The sequence below is a fragment of the Solanum verrucosum genome, unplaced genomic scaffold (genome assembly GCF_900185275.1).
Source record: "Solanum verrucosum unplaced genomic scaffold, falcon-dt-bn FXZP01000003.1, whole genome shotgun sequence".
NCBI lineage: Eukaryota > Viridiplantae > Streptophyta > Magnoliopsida > Solanales > Solanaceae > Solanum > Solanum verrucosum.
In genome coordinates, this window is record NW_026020120.1 from 367,843 (window position 1) to 386,957 (window position 19,115).

Genomic DNA, 19,115 nt, shown 5'->3' on the forward strand with positions numbered 1-19,115 from the left:
CATAAGTCATTTACATAAGTCATATTCATACATTAAATCATCTTCTTAAAACATAGGGACATTAGCAATAACCGACATAGACCATGTGAGCTTCATGGAATCCGGTGTTCTACTCCCACACCGGAAAGAGAGTGTTCCACTTGCCAAGGTAGAACTGACATAATATCATCTAGGTGGATCCACTAGCTAATACCTATGTGAGCAAACATAGTTAAGGAACAAGGAGATTGCTACTAGAAACCCGGACTTGCTAAACGTAGAAGGTTTCCATCTCATGAGACAACATATATATTTTGGGAACTCGGACTTGCTAAACGTAAAAGGAACCCATATGGGAAGCCGGACTTGCTAAACGTAAAAGCTTCCATCTCATATTCATGTTCACTCGGTGCTAAGAATAATTCCCTTTTAAAGTAAATATTAGGCCTTTACTTACACATTAATTCAATAAGGAATGCATTAGGGATTCAACCCATCATTTATCATATAGCTCACAAGTTCTAAGATAAGAATAACTTTTCATTAGATATAGGACCATCAACATACAACAATGTTCATTCATAGCATAGTCATATAGTGTTCATGAGATTTACTTTTTATTCATCATACCAACACTACCACAATCATAGCTTAACACTCATGTTCATATCATAGCATACTTGTCAACAATTTGGGGTTGTAGGGAAGAGGAAACATAACTCAATCACTACCATTCATAATCAAGTAGCACCTCCACCATAAGTGGATCAACAATTCAATATATAAGAATTCATCAATTCAACAATATTCTTTCATGGCTTTCAAGGATCACATCAAGATTCAACCCTAATTCAATGATAATCATTAGTCATATAGAGAAAAATCATAATACCATAATGAATTCCACAATTACATATTAGATTCTCATCCTTCATTCAGTATGAAAGTCATACTAGGGTTTAAAGTGGGAAAGAAGGGGAATTCATGGGTCTTATGGGGATTTGTTCAAAACCAACAACACTACATCAATTCATCCGCAAACCGTAATATACAACCATAATTAATCATTATAAATCAAAGAAAACACATTTGGAAAGTGACCCACGAAATTGAGGGAAAACCTAGAATTTGGGAAACTTTGAAATCCAATTCTTTGAGAGGGCCTCTTGGGAAAAGATCCCAAGAGTGAAGAGCAACCATACCTTAGTTGATTCCTTGAGAATCAATGGAGAAACTCCAAGCAATTTGGGAAGAAACCTTGAAACCCTAACTCCAATGTAATCTTTTTCTTCTAGAGTCTTTAGAGAGAGAGTTTAGAGAGAAGTGGGTTTCGATTTTTGTGATTTTGGAGTTATAAGGTGGAAGACTCGCTATCCCTTAATAATACCCTAAAGTACCTAATATAACTATTTATAAATGTTTTTAACCCGTAAGCAATTAATTAGTAAATTACTAAACTACCCCTACTTAAACCGTGTGGAGGCAGTGAGCTCGAGTGCCATCCACGAGTCCCCACCCACGGGGTGTGGTTTGAACCACGGACCGTGCTGGACACTCATGGTTTGGTACTGAGAGGGTGCAGACAAGGGTCTTGGTGAGGAGACTAAGTCTCAACTCACAAGACCCTTCCACGAAGCGTGAGTCAGTCTACGGACCGTACTACATGCTCGTGGTTAGGGACTGAGGGGGTTGATTTGGAGGCCACTTGGAGGATTCTAAGCGTGGACTCATGACTCCCTTTCACGAGGCGTGATTCAACCTGCGCCTCGTGGTTTTCCCCTAGTGAGTCCTACCTGTTTTGGACAGCTTCTTCTTTCTTTTTGGTTCCAAGTTTGGGTCCTCATCAAGGACCCCTTGGGTGATCCTTAGGGAGTCGTACCCAGACGTTTGGACCCTAAACATGAAATCTTACATTTTAAACCCTTTTTCAAACATTAGTCCACCTACAACACTCTAAAGTCAAGTCACAAGACCTAGCACCTCACTAGTTCAATGCACTAGTTTCTGGACGTCGTGGTAGTTTCTTGACGTTTAAGCACTAACACTTTCTTACCAATTTAGTTACTTTAGATTTAAGTCTTGAAACATCATTTCTACTCTCATTAAGTCATTAGTCATTATTTAGGCTCTTGCTTAGGTCGTTAGATTTCCGGAGTGTTACAGCAAGTAGGACAACCCTTTTCTGTGTCGGTAACACATGATTCCATGTTAAGCTCACATGGTCTATATATGTCGGTTAAGGCTTATTCCCACTATGAAAAGAATATGAATTGTGAACTATGGTTACTCGAGAAGCTTTTCTTAGCATGGGTGGGATTATGGGATCTTATTCATGCATTGCACAAGTATGCTTTTGAGGGTATTTATGGTATGTCTCTTTTATGCTATGATGAACCATGTAATGAAAATACTTATGACTTATGCTTTTTCCATTATCTTCAAATGATGCTTTAGCTTAGTAAATTGCATACATTCAACTAAAAAGTCCCTTTTAGCATGTTTTCATGATTTGTGCATGACTATCATACTTACTGCAATTTTGTACTAACTCCTATTTTCCTACATTTTCCCCAAGTGTAGGGTTCAGTCCATTGTTGCTAGAGCTTGGATTTGTTCGTTTCTCCTTGCTTATGGTGAGTCCTCATGATTCGAGGACGGATATTATCATTGTAATTTCATTCTTGTATTTCATTTCTAGATTATGTTGTAAGGGCTGAGACCCTATTTTGATTCAAGTATTGTAATAGATGGCTAATTGAGACAAGTCTAGACTTCCGCTTACCTTTATGAAAATTTTGGACTGGAAATGCGTTTTTACTCTTGTTGTTCTATTACTTATGTTATGATATGATAAGTGGCTTACATGGAGCCTTTCAGGGTTCTATGTGTCTTGTTACATCTAGGGGTACCCCTGGGTTGGGACACACACTGAGTGGTGTGGTGCACTAGCCCCCCCTGCCTATAAAACCCATGAATTTTCTTGTTCGTTTTTCAACCCTAAATCATTTAGATTCGATTGGTTTCTTTCCCAAATACTTAGATTTGAATACCGAACCAAAGTATACTAGAATCTACTAAAAAACAACCTTAAATCACATCAAATTATCTCAAGAACTCCTCTAAAACCCATCAATCAAGAATCAAACAAAACTACAACAAAATTCATCAAGAACTCATATACTCTACTTTCAAGAATGTAAATATTCTGAATTTAATCATGATTGGCGCGTGGGTGAAAGAATCCACTGCTATGTGATCTCACATACCTCGTAGGGATTAACCCTTGGAGAAATACGCAAGCGAAATCTCAAGAACGTGACGAAACCCTGGCTTTTCTCCTTTTTTTCTTCTCTCAAAGCCCTAAAGTTAATTTGGAGTACGTATACTGAACCAAATCAGTTTAGACACTAAATAAATTACTAAAAATGAAATAACTTAATTAGGCAATGAAAAGACCTAAATACCCCTCTTAAATCTGGGTAACTTTCCTTAACTGGACAACCCAAATTCAAACGAGCATATCTCCCTCATACGAGCTCAAAAATTACAAACTCACCGGCGTTGGAAAGATAATTCAAATACCTTTCATTTGATAACTTACAGCCCACATAACTCATCATGTACTGAAAGTTATGGTCGTTTGAAGTTGACCAAACTCATACTCAACATATCTTGCCAATATTTCCAAAAATGACTTCTTTCTATTTCTAATTCCTTCTAAGGCGGGATGTTACTAGTTAGGAGATAGTATTTATATATAATTTTAATAAAAGGTCATGTCCAATCCAAATTTTGAAAACAGAGTTAAACCATGACTATGACAAAGAGAAATATAAACAAAATGATTATGTCATAGGATTTGTTTAAAAATGGCTAGAAAACATAAAATAAATTAGATTATTAATGCAGTAGAATGCTAAAAGTTCAATGGTTTATTTTAAGTGGCAGACAGTATTCAGAATGTAGAAATTAATTACAAACAGGATTTAATTAGGCAGCAGGTATTTAAAACAGTTTTAGCATGCTGGAAATAATATTCAAAAGCAGTACATTTTTATTACATATTATTTTATTAGGAGTAAACATTTTGAAATTATTTAATCTTATTAATTAAGATTGAACTTACTTAGTGAGTCCTATATGCATGATTTCTAAGTGAAGAATAAGGTAAAACCAATATCAACAACCTATAGGCAAAATTTCTACACCCAAAATAGAAGAGAGATTTAATTAAAATTCTATAGGCATGATATATAACTTTGAACATACTAAACTATTGGTAAAGCCCTAAAATAATTTGAGCAAGGACACATTCAAAAATAAAAACAAACAATTGTGAACAATTTATGAATTATTTTATTAGATACCTAGATGCAAGGGACAAAAAAGTTAGTACTTAACCAAATGACCAAATTTTAGAAACAAGTTGTAATAAGTGATTAACTTGGTTAATGAAAGTAAAAAATAAATCCATTATATTTAGCACGATCAGATCTGATGTGAAATTGCTAGATATGAACAAACAATAATCATAGTCCTATAGGCATGCTTTCTAGCACAAATAAATTGTGGTAAATAAACAATTGACACATAATTCCCCTCCCTCCTTAAGTGATTCCCCAAGTTATTTCATATATAGAGTTAGAGTTAGGATTTTATACAAATTACAAACCGAAATGGGAATAAAAGTTAAAAAAATATTAATACAGTAAACAAATCTAATTTAAACAAGGCCAAACACATAAACATATCCCTAAACTTGTTGGGGTTTTCCCCACAGGTACCTCAACTACGCCATTTTCCTATTGAATCCTTGAACCACCCATAATGTGTTTCTTTTAAACACTGTGGGCTGATGTGGCAAAAACTTTCGTAAATATCTTTTGTTGATTGTGCGCGTGAGATCCACCTTTCCCACATGGAAATTGCAATCAATCAAACTTCAATCCATTTACACGTCAGTGCCACATAATCATTTCCCAAACCTAAAAACCTAAAGCCCCTTCATTTTCCCCCAAAACACTTCTGACTTGAAGAAGAAGAAGAAATCGATGAACAAGATAGCTTCGACATTGGAACTTGATGATTAAGAAGAAATCAATGAAGGAGAGATATATTCTAATGAACAGCTCCAACTTAATGATGAAGAGAAAGAAAAGAGGAGAAATAAGAGAAAAAGGGGAGAAGTTAGGGTTAAAAGGAGAAAAAGAGCATTGGTGGGTGGTTGAGAAATCCACATTAGCGCCTTCAAAACGTCTTCACGCACTTAAGCAACGTGAGATCACATTTTGTGCCACATCAACACATAGTGTTTGAAAGGAACAAAATATGGGTGGTTCAAGGATTCAATAGGAAAATGGCGTAGTTGAGGTTCCTGAGGGGAAAAACCCAACAAGTTTAGGGACCTATTTATGAGTTTCGCCTTTAAACTAAAATCAAATCCAGTATCCTCCCAGGCGACTCTTCAAACCTCTTGAACCCCAAATTCAAAACCTACTAATAAAGTAACACACACACACACAAACATATAATGATAAAATTATTCATAACATCAATTATTCATAGCAATCAATTACTTTTATATATAGGAAACGCACATAAGAATTCAAAACAAATAAAGAATAACAACAAATATATTGTCAGACATAGAGAGAGGGAAGAATGAAAACTAACTTGGATGCTTCCTTTTATAAGCACACAACAATATTCAAAATAATGCGGGACGAAGATTAAACTAATGGAGGAACAACTAACTAGATAAAGCATAATATTTATCAGCAATGAAGTACACTTATTCCAATGATTGATCCGAACAAAGCAAAATCAAATAAAGAAAGCACCTCTTAAAATGTTCACCAAATTTTAATTTCATTTTGAGTAGAGAGTATTAGTTTTTTTTTTTGTTCAAAGTGTTAAAGTCTGTCAAACTAATGAAAGGGGGCCTTGATTTATATAGCAAAACAAGACACCACAATAAGAAAAACAACAAAATAAAACCAATCAAGAATCAACTTTACTTATTAAGAAGCCAAATTAGACTTATTTTATTTTTATTGTTTTTACGAATAATAAACCAGTACGGAATCTGCTCAACTCTAATAAGGTAAAACAAATTAATTACACACAACATGTAAATCAGGCAGGGAAAGAAAAATTTATCACAACTATAAATTGACATATTCAAGCAAGCAGACGATAATTATTATTATAGTCAAATATTCATGCTCACATATTATAATAGTTTATTATAAAAATACAAAATAGAAATTGGTATGAAATATAAATGTTAATACCTATACGCGGAATCAATTCACAAATCCACCACCATAGGAAAACAAATAACAATATGTCTAAATTTAATAGTAAGAATCAATTAGCCATGCTAAAATCAAGCATCACAATCAATCCAAAATCAAACATTGCAACCAACAAACCAATAAACCATATTTAAACTTATACAAAGCACTAATGAGCGAGAGATGATTAACATAGTGAAACAAGTAAATATCCATATTAACAAAAATAATCAAAGTAAAAGCAGGCGGATTAAAAGGTAGACATTAATATATCACAATACAATATTTGAACATATTAGTCTCAAAAAGAGCAATTCATCCGAGTTATTTTGAAATTGAAAGCCAATATATGAGAAGAGGAGGAGCCAGTGAATCAATTGACAACAAGATGCTTAGACTTAAATCACAAAAAAATCAGTAATGACTTAGTTAAATTATGAAACTAAGCAATTTCCAAACAAATGAATAGACTAGTAGTAATTCAGTGAGAAGGAACATACCCAGACAGATCTTATGAAAATAGAGAGGCATATCCAAATCTTCTTACTGAAATTGCAATAGGCAAACACGATCCTTTTATATGTGGCTAATAGTCGATCTTGCTTGCCTCGTTTGGTCGGAGTTGTTATTGGCAATCGACCTTATCGGAGAGAAGCGAGGAGCGGGGACGCGAGGGTCTCGCTGGCTCTCATTGTTGCTACTCATTTCACCAAGCTGCTGCCCGAAACTGTTGTTGCAGGTGGATTCGTCGGTGCTCGTTGTTTCGCCGGAGTTGTTACTTCCTCGATGCCTCGCTGCTACTGCTGATTGTCCAGTGTTTGCTGGCCGGAGAGACGAGAGGGAGGAGGCGGCTGCTGCCTCATTGGAGTTATTGCTGACCAGCACCGCTTGCCAGAGAAGAGAGAAGAGAAAATCAGAGGCGGCCAGCGACTGCTGGCCTCGCCGAAGCGAGGAAGAGAGGAGACAGGAGAGAGAGAGCAGCGGTGCTGCTGCCCTCTTCAAAAAGATGAGAAAAAAATGAAAGAGTTAGGGTTTCTTTTGGTAGTTTAAAATATGAAAGAGAGGGTCAACAAATCTTGACCATTTGTTTAATTGCAACGAGCGACTGAGAATACATTTGGTTTTGATAAAAGCGATGGACGGATGAGATTGAATTAGAATTTGAAAACTTAAAAATTGAGATAAGTAGGCTAAAATTGCAATCATCAAGTGGTTATAATCGAAAAAGAAGTTGAATTGAAGTGACTAGAATTGAAAGGAATTAGAACAAAATAGGCTGAAATTTAAAAGATTTGGAGGAACATTAAGGAAATGTTATTACAACATGAATAAAGTCTTGGGTCACAGCCCATACAATAGTCAAAGACATAAAAGAAAAGCATAAAAGAAAGTGGTGATCACATCCTCGAACACAATGAGGACTCACCAAAACTTCACTTCCTTGGTCAACAATGAAGCTAGCCAAGAGTGTGAGAATCAATATCGCCAGACCCTACATTTGATAAGAATGTAGGCAAGAGTATGCGTTAGTACATTCAAGTACTAAATATGATGGCTAGCATAAACAACATAACATAAGCATTAGTCAAAATAAGACATAGACATAAGAATAATCAAGACATAATAAGCATCATAATGAAAGAAGAATACTCCTTCAAGTAACCACACTTAACCTTAGCCGAGACTTAGGTTATCCGCCTCTAGTCAAGCTTATATCATGGAAGACATATCTAACAACACTCCAAGGAAAACCTCTTCATAACATAATCACATTAGTCATGCTTACTTTTAAAGACATGGGGATTCGTGTCAATGCCTAGCTTATAAAGGCTAATGGGTATTCGCCTCTTGCCTTACTTACTTTTAGATCACGGGTACTCGCCTCTACAATCTCATCATATGACACAGGTACTCGCCTCCATGTCCATTCATCATAGTAGGAACGTGGGGAATCACCTCTTGTTCAATTCTAAGGATTATGAGAATTGCCTCATATCCTTAACACATGGAGGTCATGGGTAGTCACCTCTAGCGTCATCATTCATTAAGCATTTTAGTCTAGATTCATTTTAGGTGAGCAATCCTTTCAACCTACAATCATTCATGTGAGTAAACCTTTCACATTAATTCAATCATGCTTATCAATTCATTATAGGAAGTATCCCTTCCATACTACAACATCAACAACCAACAAATCATAATCTAGGCTTTACTCTTAAAGCAATTAACATTATATTCATCATATATGCTTCAATCTCAAGCAATTCTAACCATAATTAATCAAACCTTTAAGGATATATCTAACCCATAGAGTTTCCTTCTCATGGCATCAAGCCCAACTATATTAATTCAACCCTAAAATCATGGGATAGGCAAGGGTAAATGTAATTTCATCCTAAAAACATGTAAATCTATCAATTCAATCATAAACAATCATAATCCACTCAATTGTATAAAAATTCATCATAACCCACAACATTGGAAGAAACCCTAACTAGAATTGGGGAAATTCTTCTTCAAATTGTGGAATTTTAGGGGACTCCATGGGAGGAAGGATCCCACAGATAAAAAGACATCATACTTTAGTCACAATGCCCACAAAATCTTGAATATTGAGAGACTTGATCTTGACCTAGCTCCAATTTCTTCATTCATCTTCCAATTTCTAGAGAGAGAATTTTTAGAGGAATTTTGGATTTTCTTTTGGGAATTGAGAGAATGACTTAATTAAGTGAGTATATGGGTCTAAAATCCTTACATAAGTGGTCTAGGTTTAGGCAAAATAACACCACATTGATTTAATTAAAACCGGAAAAGACCCATGTGCCCCTAAAATAACTATCAACTCCCAACCCACGGACCCCCAACCAATGGACCGTTGACTAGTCTACGGTCCGTCCAGGTTAGTCGTGGTTCCTTGTTAATGAATTTTGGGCAAAATGATGGCCGCTGGACCACGTGGTGTGGTCCCACAATACGGTCTGTAGGTTCCACCCTGGTCTATGCTTGGACCTTTGTTAAAGGGTCCATCCACGGACCCACCTACGGTTCGTGGCCCACACCACGGGCCGTGGTTGGCCCTTCATGGATGACACCTGGAAAGTCTAAAAAGCTGCTACTTTACCTCTTTCGAATTCGGGGTGATACATTATCTCCCCCTTGGGATCATTTGTTCTCGAATGAGATTCTAGGCACATTTCTAAACAAAAAGACTCAAGACTAGCGACTATCATGCATGCAACTCATCCAAATGCACACAAAAGAGGAGGAAACCTCAACTCCAAGCTCAACATACTCAATGCACCATAAGAGAGAAGGAACTACATCTATCAACCAAATATGCATGAAATTTTTAGATTTCTTATACTTAAGGAAGGACTACCATCTCCAAACTCAAAAGCAATGCTTAACAAAATCTCATGGAGCCTAAATGCAATTTATATTCAAAGCACAAATTCGAGGAGAGAACCTCCACTCCAAGTCAAGGCATGTTCTACAACTCATCTCATGAACTCTATAAGCAACTCATACGCAATACCCAACAACATGATGAAAATGCATCATAAAAGCCATTTCGCTCAAAACTTAAGCTTTTTCATGAACATGCAATTTAAGGAAATCATGAAAATACATAAAACACACATGACTTCAAACAAAAGCAAATAAAGAGGAACTCATTACCTCAAGCTAGAATAGGAGGAAAAGGATGAAGATATCGGGACATCGTATCGGCCTCGACCTCCCAAGTAGCACCCTCAACTAGGTGGTTTCTCCACAACACCTTAACGGAAGCAACCTCTTTGTTCCTTAATCTCTTAAATTTCCGGTCTAAGATCTCAACCGAAACTTCTTCATAAGAAAGGTTCTCTTTCACTTCCAACCCTTCAAGGATGACTATGGATGTCGGATCTCCAACACACATTTTAAACATAGAGACATGGAAAACCGGATGAATCGATGCCAAATCATTTGGCAAATCAAGCTCATATGCAACCTTACCAACACGTCTCAAAATTTGAAATGGTCCTACAAAATGGGGACTAAGTTTCCCTGTCTTACCAAACCTCATTACACCCTTCATGGGTGAGATTTTCAAGTAAACCCAATCATTCACATCAAATTCAAGGTCTCTCATTTTAACATCAGTATAAGATTTTTGTCAACTTTGGGCCGTTCTCAACGTCTCTTTAATGAGTCGAATCTTCTCAATAGCCTCGTGAACTAACTCGGGTCCTATCAAACCAACCTCACCCATCTCAAACCATCCTATAGGAGATCTACACCTCCTACCATAAAGAGCCTCAAATGGAGCCATACCAATACTTGAATGGTAGTTATTATTATAGGCAAATTCTATCAAGGGAAAATGGTCATCCCAATTTCTCTTGAAATCTATTACACAAGCCCTCAACATGTCTTCCAATGTTTGGATTGTTCTTTTTTATTGCCCATCGGTTTAGGGGTGAAAAGTTGTGTTAAGCTTAACCATAGTGCCAAGATACTTTTGGAAGGACCTCCAAAACTATGAACTAAACTGAGTACCTCTATCAGAGAAAATGGACAAGGGTACTCCATGCAACCTTGCCATCTCTCTCAAATATAACTTAGCATAATCTTCCGTCGTATAAGCAACCTTGATGGGAATGAAATGGGCCGACTTCGTCATTTGGTCTAATATGACCCAAATCGAATCATATTGATGCCGAGTACGTGGAAATCCCACTATAAAGTCCATATTCAAATCTTCCCACTTCCAAGTAGGAATGGAAATAACTTGGGATAAAACTCCAGTTTCTGATGCTCAACCTTCAATTATTGGAAATTAGGACACTTGGCCACAAATTCCACATTATCCTTCTTCATCCCATTCCACCAATAGATCTCCCGCAAATAATGGTACATCTTGGTGGCTTCCGGGTGAATAGAATACTGAGAACTATGGGCTTCTGACAAGATATGTTCCCTCAAGTCATCAACATTTGGGACATACAAATGACCTTGATTTCTTAGGAAACCATCTCCCTCTTAAGAGAAACCCTTACGGACTTCTTTAGCACCACCTCTTTCAATTCAACCAAAGTCAGATCAAGACAATGCTTTGCTTTAACATCAGCCACGAAATATGATTCAAAACAATTATGGACCATAATGCCACTATTGGTGGAATCCACTAGTTGAACTCCCAATCGGGCCAACGTATGAACATCTCGAACTAACTCTTTTCTCTCATCATCAACATGTGCAACACTACCCATGGATAACCGACTAAGGGCATATGCCACAACATTTGCTTTATCGGGGTGATAGAGAACACTCATATCATAATCATTCAATAACTGAAGCCACCTCATTTGGTGAAGATTTAGATCATTTTGGGTAAACGCATATTACAAACTTTTGTGATCGGTAAACATATCAACATGGACCCCAAACAAATAATGCCTCCAAATATTTAGGGCAAATACCACCGCCACTAATTCAAGGTCTTGGTAGGATAGTTCTTCTCATGAACTTTTAGTTGCCTTGAAGCATAGGCAATTACCTTACCATTTTGCATAAGCACACATCCCAACCGCACTCTAGAGGCATCATAATAACTACAAAGCCATACATACCCTCCGGTAAGATCAACACCGGAGCAGAAGTAAGTCTATCTTTCAACTCTTGGAAACTTTTCTCACAATCTTACGATCATAGGAACTTGGCCTTCTTTTGAGTCAAAGTTGTGAAATGAGAAACAATGGAGGAATACCCCTCAACAAATCTTCTATAATAACCGGCAAAACCTAAGAAACTTCTAATAACAGTCGGTGATAGAGGTCTAAGCCAACTCTTGACCGCATCCGTCTTCTTTTGATATATCTCAATATCCTTGCTTGAAACTATATGACCAAGGAAAGCTACAGACCTTAACCAAAACTCACATTTACTAAACTTTGCATAGAGTCGTTGGTCCTTGAGAATTTGCAATACAATCATCAAATGATAAATATGCTCATCCTCACTTCTCAAATAGATCAAAATATCATCAATGAATACAATTACAAACATGTCAAGGTCTAAACACCCTATACATGTCACGACCTGAGCCTACACCCCGGACGTGATACGACGTACAACACTTTGAAAAGTCATATACAAGCCTCATAGCATGTCATCACATAAGATAATAGAAATGGTATGGAAATAAAACTCTTTTAATCCATACAATCGAAAACATCATTTAAAATAGCGGAAGTCTACTTGTCACACATGGCCATCTAAAAACATCTTGAATCAAAAGTAGGGTCACAGCCCTTTACAATAGAAAGTCTAAAAATGTCTAGTACATGAAAGAAATGAACACTTGTCCTTGGATCCATGAGGACATACCACAAGCTTTGGAAGAACTCAATCCAAGCTCTTTGAACTAGAAGAAAATCAACTCACTTGCCGGAACCTACACTTTGTAGAAAATAGAAGAAATATGGGTTAGTACATTTAATGTACTAAGTATGATAGCCATTCAAAAACCATGCTTTAAAAAGGACAATTTATTTGAAAATCATGCTATGCCAATTTTTGAGAAACATCATGAACATTAATAAAATAGGCATAAGATACAACATAATAAACACATAAGTCATTTCAACATCTTAGAACCATCACCTAAAGTAACCCTAAGTTATACTTGTGCAATGCATGAATGGCGTCCCATTCCACCATTCATACCAAGTACCACTTTGAGGCCACCATAAATGAACTTACCATCCTTCATACTCATATTTGAACAATACTCATGCATAAGGAACATAAACATTTCATAAAGCATGAAAAGAAAAGTAACTCATAATACAATCCAAGTAAAGGATGTATCATAACATTAAGCATTTAAGTCAACATTCTCATTAGCTTCCTTTTGAGAACATTCATTCATTTGACCTTAAGACATTAGAGAATCACACCATATAGCCTCTCAAAGACTGCTCGTGCTATGCATGGATGGCATCCCATACTACCACTCACACTTCATGGAACCTCTCAAGTAACCATAGCACGTATCTCATATGATGGGAATACGCATTAACCGACATAGACCATGTGAGCTTGACATGGAATCCGGTGTCTTGTCCCCACACCGTAAAGAGGTGGTCTACTTGCCTAGGTGGATCCATTAGCTAATAACCTATGCGGGCACATAGTTATGGGATAAGAAATATGTTTATTGAAACCCGGCCTAACATTGGGAGAGCTTCCATCTTACCATATCCACTCAATACTTAGCCTCCATTTCCATAGAGTAGTTCGTTCGCATTATCATTATTGTACTTGAGAGGGCTACCAACATTAGGTCTACTGACTCAAAGTACATTGCACATGAAAGGGCCACCACCATTAGGTTTACCGATTCAAGGTACATTATTAGGATAGCTCATTGAATCCTCAAGAAAGGGCCACCACCATTAGGTCTACCGATTCAAGGTTCATCATTACATTAGTTCCTAGACTCATCATGAGGGGAAACCAACATTAGATCTACCGGTTCAAGACATAGCCTAGATTACTTCATCATTCATTTATGAAAGGGCTATCAACATTAAGTCTACTGATTCAAAGTTCATCAAGTCAATATACATTAGTAACACAAGAAGAGGATGCCTAAGCCTACCAATTCAAGGTATATGAATCACCAATACTTTCATTTATACAAGAAGAGGATGTCTAAGCCTACCAATTCAAGATATACATTACATTGAAGAAACCCTTCACATTTTATCATCATTATTCATAAGTTCCTAATTGAGAATAACCTTTCAATAATAGCACAATTGCATTATAGCGATCGTATTGCTTTCATTGAAATCATAAACATTTACATAACATCATACTCCCACATCAACTGCCCTCCAAGGCTATGAATTACAATTCACCAACACACCTATAATACTACAATTTAGGCATAAATAATGATGTAATTCAATAAACTAAGGCATAATCCATCAACATACTTCCATAATCATTCAACCCAAGTCACAAACATCCAATTTAGTATTTTGGGGGAAACATGGGTTCATGGGAAATTCATTATAAATCATCATTAATTCATAATTAATTAAATATAAACTTTTGAAAATGTTTTGGAATTGAACCCATGCTTAGATTGGAACCCTAACTTTTTGGGGGAATTTGGAAACTTGAAATCATGTTTGAAAGGGCTCCTTGAATGAAACTTAATCAAGGATGAAGACTACCATACCTTTAATGGAGTTTTCCCCCTAATTTGAGAAGAAACACCTTGGATGTTCAAGCCCTAGCCCCCACTACTTCTTCTTCTTCTTTGGGAACTTTTAGAGAAATAAATTTTGGAGAAGATGAACTCTTTTGATTTGATTTGGGTTTTTGGGAATAATGGGGTAAATGAGGTGGTTTATGAATTAAAATAGTTTATATAGGTGAAATAACATAATATAAATCGATCCCATTAGTTAATTAACTAATTAGGGATTTACAAAATAACCCTCAACTAGGCAGCCCAACCCAGGGACCACGACCTTCTATACGGCCATCTAGGGGACCACGGCTCGTGGTGGTGCCCGTAGTCCCTTAAACAGTAGACTCCCCCAACTTTCCAACCTCCCAAGAGGCTAAGGCAACCCCATGAGCCTTTCCACGGTCTGTGGTCATGACCACGAGCCGTGAAGTGGCTTGTGAAGGGGAGCCTCAGCTTGGGCACCTTTGGAGGCACACTGCCTCACCAACCACTGGTGGCACCATGACTCGTGGTGGCCAACACGGGTCGTGAAGACCCTCGTGATCATGGTAGGCAATGGCTAGGCTAGTTTTAGGTAGCGCTGTCCCCCTAGCCTTGGCCTTCACCCAAAACCCTTGGCCTTTGCCCTTAACCCTCGACGTTAACCCTCACGTTTAGGCTCTATTTGACTTACCAATTTCCGAGGTGTTACAATTCATCAAGTTCATAAATGCCGCCAGGGCATTAGTAAAACCAAAGGACATAACCAAAAATTCATAATGACCATATCGGGTTCTAAAAGCCATGTTCAGAATATCTTCCTCTTTCAACTTCAATTGGTGAAAACCCGACCAGAGATCAATTTTAGAGAAATAACTTGCCCCTTGGAGTTGATCAAATAAGTCATCTATTCTTGGAAGGGGATACTTGTTCTTGATGGTTACTTTGTTCAATTGGAGATAATCAATACACATACGGAGTGAACCATATTTCTTTCTAACAAACAACACCGGAGCACCCCATAGAGAGATTCTCAATCGGATGAAACTTTAACTGATCCTTCAACTCCTTAAGTTCCGCCAGAGCAATTCTATAAGGAGGAATAGAGATAGGTCGGGTATCAAGAAGAAGGTCAATCCTGAAGTCTATTTCCCTTTCAGGAGGAATACTGGGTAAATCATCGGGGAAAACTTTCGAAAACTCTTTTACAACAAGGACCGACTCAAGAGTTTTGGACTCAGCATCCCTCACCCTCACTATATGGTAGACACAACCCTTCAAAATCATTCTCCTAGCTTTTAGGTAAGAAAAACATTGACCTCTAGGCATAGAATTTCCCCCTTCCACTCAAGGATAGGCTCATTTGGAAAGTGAAATTTGACTACCCTAGTCCTACAATCAATAGAGGCATAACAGGAATGCAACCAATTAATCCCCAAGATGACATCAAAATCTATCATGTCAAGTTCTATTAAATCAGCCAAGGTGACTCTATGGGATAAGGAAATGGGACATCTACTATAAGCCCTTTCTGCACCACCGAATAACCAATAGGGGTAGAGACAGAAAAAAGTTCTAACAATATATCGGGAAGCATATCAAATCTCATACTACATAAGGGGTCACAAAGGAAAGTAGCACCGGGATCAAGTAAAGCAGACATATCTATATGGAAAACTTTTAACATACCAGTCACCACATCCGGGGAAATCTCTTGATCACCTCTAGTTAGGAGAGCATATAAACGGCTTTACTTAGGAGCATTCCCACCTGAACCACTCGGACCGGATGAAGCGTAGGGTTGATACCTACGACGACCATCTCCATAATTCTTAGCAACCGAAGGACAATTCCCTATTTTGTGATCCGTCTTGCCACAACGAAAGCAAGCATTAGAACCCACTATTCACTTCCCTTCATGATTTTTCCCACATTTAGCACAAGTAGCCATAGAAGGCCTATTACCATATCTTTGAGGTTTTGGGTTAGACACCCGTTCATTATTAAGTATTGGAGGAGAACTAAAAGAACCTTGCCTAGAGAACTTTTGTTGAAACCTTGAACGACCCCATCCACCGGACCTAGAATGTGATCTCTAGATCTTTTCTTGAGTTTTTGTTCCTCAATTTGTTGTTCATGCACAATAAGGCGAGAAATGTCCATGTCATGGACAAGCATAGCGGTACGACACTTTTTGACTACCATGTCGGACACTCCCGACACAAACTTACTCATCTTAGCCCTATGATCCACCACAATGGAAGGAGCATACTTAGATAGTTGAGTGAACCTCAAAGTGTATTCTCTTACACTCATACTTCCTTGACTAAGGTTGATGAACTCAAGTACCTTAGCCTCTCTCATCTCTAAAGGGAAAAATTTGTCAAGAAATGCACTTTTGAACCTTTTCCATTCTATGGGTTCCGCTTCCACCGACCTTTTCTTTTTCCACTGATTAAACCAAATTTGAGCAACCCCTTTGAGTTGGTAAGTAGCTAGTTTTTGCCTTCTCTACCGGAGTCACATCCATAATGGCAAGTACCTTGTAGAGTTTGTCGATAAACTCTTGAGGGTCTTCCTCAACAGCCATAAAATTCTGGAGGATTCATTCTTGTAATATCCCTCACTCTTGCCACCACTGTACCAACATTTGGGTTCACGGGGACTACCACCTCTCTATTGGCTTGTGCTGTCATGGCTTGTGCCAACACTTGGAATGTCGATCTTAACTCCGCATTTGTTACATTCTCATTCAATGGTTCAATCAGAGCTTGGGAAGGAACCTGAGGAGGAACTTCTTGCTCAACATTGTCTCACTCCATCCTTCTTGTAGCCCTTCTAGTAATCATATCCTGAAAACCATCAAGCATGGATTAGGAGAAAGACTCAGAGAGTTAAACTCCATGGCACGACTTAGAGAAGTGAAAAAGTGAAGTTTCCTAAACATATAATAGCCTCTCATTCATAAATGTGTCGCGCTTCACACTTATGAACAAGACTCTACTAGACGTGGTTTGAGACATCCTCGAACCATTCTAAACCTTTTGCTTTGGTTACCACGTTTGTCACGACCCAGGGGTACCCCTTAGATATAACAAGGCGTATAAGACCCCGAGAAGCCTCATACAAGCCACTTAGCATATCATAACATACAGTAATAAAAATGAGCAGGAATTTAAATTCTTTTGATACAATCAAAGTCTTTAATAAAACGAGCGGAAGTCTAACAACATCGTTGATAAGTCCACGATTTGGACTCATTTAGGGTTTATTTATAGTTATTTAGTGTCCTCAAATGCTTGTTTTGTGCCAATAACTTATGTAAAATCCTTGATTTTCAAATATATGGATTGAAGAACAAAGCATGGATATTAATGTGCAAAAAGAAACAAAGCAGCTGAAAGAACGAAAAAATGAAGGCCTGGTGATCGCCTAGTCTATTGGGTGAGTCGTCGAATGGCTATGATCTCACCTAAAGTCCAGTGTGCTAAGCCATAAAGGAGAAAATCAACTCGGCGAGAGAAAGGAGCAGTCGACGTGTCATCGAGTGGTTCCATGATGCAGTATTGGATCGCCCAAAGTTACAGAACTTGAGGACATTGAAGGACAAAGAAAAAAGGCGATGGAACTGACAAAAGGGCGGATCGACGAGCTGATCGGTGAGCCCGACTTACTACGCCGAATGGTCCTTCGTAGCATACTTTTGGCGACTATAAATACATTTTTGAATATTTAGTTTTATATCTTTGAATCTTTTCATCTATCTTGTAAGAGTTTTCATAGAGAACTGAGAATATTGAGACATATTTTTCCTTAGCTTTGAAGAATTGAAGTTTTTTCATTTTTGAGAAATTGGAAGTGGGTCTTTGGGATTCTTCAATTTAGACCTTTGTAAAGACGAAATTGATCTTACCCACTTGATGGAAACACAATTTGGTAACAATTTTTTATCTTGTTATGATGTCTAGCTAAAACCCCAATTCTTGGGGTGTGATTATGTGATTATGGGCAGATTTAGTATATGGGTATTGATATTTGTTAGTCTAAATGCTGCTTAAAAGTGATTTCAATTAGTAATTGTGGTTTAATTTAAAGGGTTGTAGTTGCAAATGCAATTCTACCTTCGTGTTTTTGGCTTGCTCGAGAGAGAGCTTTTAAAACCAAGACTGTTGATTGATGGTCTGTGGGTATTGGGTTGTCATGGGTTCAGCTCGAGAGAGTGAATCATAAACCTTTTTCCACACATTAAGCTAGTGAGAGTGAATGGATTAAAGCGCAGGTTGTTCTTATTTTACTGCTTGTTGGTGTTCGAGAGCAATCGACTTGCTTCGGAGTAGATTGTTCGAGAGAAAGTCTATCCCCTCTATAGTCTAGCTTATTCACTGATTTACAGCTATTCTCAAATAATTGCAAGTACCCATTTATCTATATTAGCCTATATCGAATCAGATCCCAAGAACCCGTATCATTATTGTTATTTCGTATTATTTGTTGTTGATGTAGTTGATCATTTAAAACCAAAACCCCCTGTTAGTTGAAATTCGTGTCACCCCCTTATTTGAATTATGTTTTTATTCGTAAATGTCTATTCGTATGGCTGATTTGAACAT